The following is a 2,710-nucleotide window of genomic DNA, read 5'->3' as shown; positions in this document are numbered from 1 at the left end:
TTCCATTTAAATTCTTTACCTGAGTATAACATATGAAAAGTCTTTCCACAAGCAAAAATTCTGGAAATATTTTTAAAATGTCATTTTTTTAAGTAATTCACCAGATTCCACAGGCTATTCATAGAAACAGGATCTTGCTGGATAGAATTCCTTCATTTGGTAGCTTTTTGCATGAACTTAACTGGATCAATCTTCTGTGTATTGTTCTAAGAGCTCACCACAACATAGATCACACCATATAGGTAGTAAAAAAAGGCTAGAAAATAAAAATCTAATTTGCACCACCCCTCTTTCTGACGATATGCTTGAATACCTGCACTGATGATGTTTGTAGGGTCATAGAGTGCTGATCTGCTCTTCACTGGTCTACTCACATACCTACAAGTATGGTGTGCAAAGAAGGGAATATTGAAACCCATCATCAGCCCTCGGCTGCACAAACAGACATGACACAGAAGAAAGCATGGGTGAGGTACTCTGAAAATAAAAGAAGATATAAGGTATTACACTGGTCTTTAGGATTCTTGTAATCAATCTTCAGGTCATCAAATCTGCCAGATGCTGAAGAAGATGAGCACAGGAGTAAACATCAGCATCAGCTTCTAACAAAAGGCCTTGAACTTGAAAGCCAAGACTGGGGAGGAGGAGCAGGAAGCAGCACCAGAGCTAGAGGAGAAGGGCCATGTGGGGACCTCTGGGTAATACCACTCAGTTCCCCTGGCCACAGCCACAACTGCAGCTTCAGCCACCACTGGGCCCATTCTCCCAGCACGTTTGAGCACAAGCCCAGGTGCGCAATGAGCCCCGGTGTGAAAAAAGAGATGAATCTGAATAATGCACAAAAATCATAACTTATTGTGAATCCATCAGAGAGAAGAGGTCACAAGACAACCAAGAAAATGGAGTTCCAAAGGAAGATGGATACATTAGTCTTTTGAATAACACTGGAGGAAGAGACGGCACCATACAGATGAAAGAAGAAATCAGCTAAAAAATTAATAAATTATTCAAGGCCAAGTTTGGGCTAATTTCAATAGTAGCAACTGTGACATCTAGGATACCTAGATATAAGGGAAGTTTACACTAGGTTCCAAGCTCTTTTCTGTGAACATCCTTTGGTGCTCACTTGAAAGACTGAGCAAAGGGCAAGAGAAAAGAGAGAGCCCCTTTTGGTGTTGAGACTTAGGAGTGGTGATTGTCTGCTGCTGGGGTTCAAGAAAAGAACCCTGTCCACTTCCCAGGACCCTTCTTTATTATGCCAAAATATTAAACCTTGGAGGAAGGCACAAACTCTCTTGTTCCCAAGGCATAGTCAAAGAGCCACTGCTTCTATAGAGGGGTAGAAGCAAGACTGCCTCTGCTATATGGGAAAACAAGCTTCTGGCTCTCAGGACATTGCTAAAGATCCAGTGATAATGAGGGATTGAGATATATATATCTCTCCAATTGAGATATAAATATAGATATAGATATAAGTTCTCTAATATACTAACATATATATCATATATAAATATATATATATATTTTATATATATATATATATTTCTCTCTCACACACACACAAGCTGGCTGAAAGGCCAAAAAACTCTCTTGGGCCAGGGATCAAACACCAACAACAAGCAGTGATCTACTACCACCAAGGGAGGAATAGGAAACTCTTCTGCCTGAGACGAACCAGAAATATAACTGAGAGTTTGATGTCTATGGAGAGGGTGGGCAGGAATGCTGAGGCTAAATTTTGACAAAAGAAACGCCCCCTCAACTGTTGGAATAAATTTAGCTGCTACTAACAAGCAACAGTAGTCTACTTCTGGGAGAAGTGCAAGAGAGTAAAAAACTGTGAAGGAGCTGAGATTTTATTCTACTTGCAAACAGACACATTCACCTGCTACAGTTTCATGGAAGCTGCAGATGTGAGACTTCTGGGTCAGACTTTATGATCCCCAACACAGCAAGTAGGATATGTTTCACATGTTTTGTGTTGTTTTCCCTTGCCCCCTCACCTCCAAGTCTCATGGAGATTACATGGAGCAACTTGGTGATTGCTACACACACGGTAGATTTGTGTCACAGATTAGGAACCCTGAGCTTGGGGAACCTCAATCTTTAATAACGGACTTCAAACAATGGAAATATTATCTTTATTATACTATATAGTAAGAAAATCTACTCTCTGCTCTAGAAGAAGATATTATCCAATCTTCCAAGGATGTTTGCTATACAAATATCCATAGAAACTTACTCTGGAAGGAAGTCTGCCAGTACATCTGCTCACAAGATGTGCAGAAATGCAAGAGACCCACGTAATGAAGATGTTGGGGCAGGCACGCAGATACTGCTGATAAGTGAAGGTGGAGTGAGAACACTGAGAAAACCCTTCCAGTACTGCACACTCCACACGAAATACAGAGAAATACAGTTCACTGCGGGGGAAATTTGAAGTCACTAGTACACTGAGGACAACAGTAGCAACTATCTAATCATACTAAGCTTTATGATTAACTAGATAAGCTCAATCCACACACTAATGAGCTGACGGAAGAGAGATGTGTTCATTTCTGGAGATAAATACTGTTTACTTCAGTCTGTCCTGTAACTCCATGCATGATGTATGGCATTTAATTAAAAAATTACAAGTCAGACAAAAAGGCAAGACAAAAAAAAAAAAAAAAAAAACACAGAAAAAAACCCCTTGCTATCAAGAAATGAA

General features: G+C 40.0%; 1 pseudogene; it reads right to left on the bottom strand.

The window, feature by feature from the left end:
• Positions 1-206: 206 nt before the first annotated feature.
• On the bottom strand, positions 207-761 carry LOC100630896 (protein cornichon homolog 1 pseudogene; annotated as a pseudogene).
• Positions 762-2,710: the final 1,949 nt, after the last annotated feature.

The sequence above is a fragment of the Equus caballus genome, chromosome 28, assembly GCF_041296265.1.
Source record: "Equus caballus isolate H_3958 breed thoroughbred chromosome 28, TB-T2T, whole genome shotgun sequence".
NCBI lineage: Eukaryota > Metazoa > Chordata > Mammalia > Perissodactyla > Equidae > Equus > Equus caballus.
The sequence above is the reverse complement of the archived record's forward strand: the minus strand, read 5'-3'. Positions and strand labels throughout refer to the sequence as shown.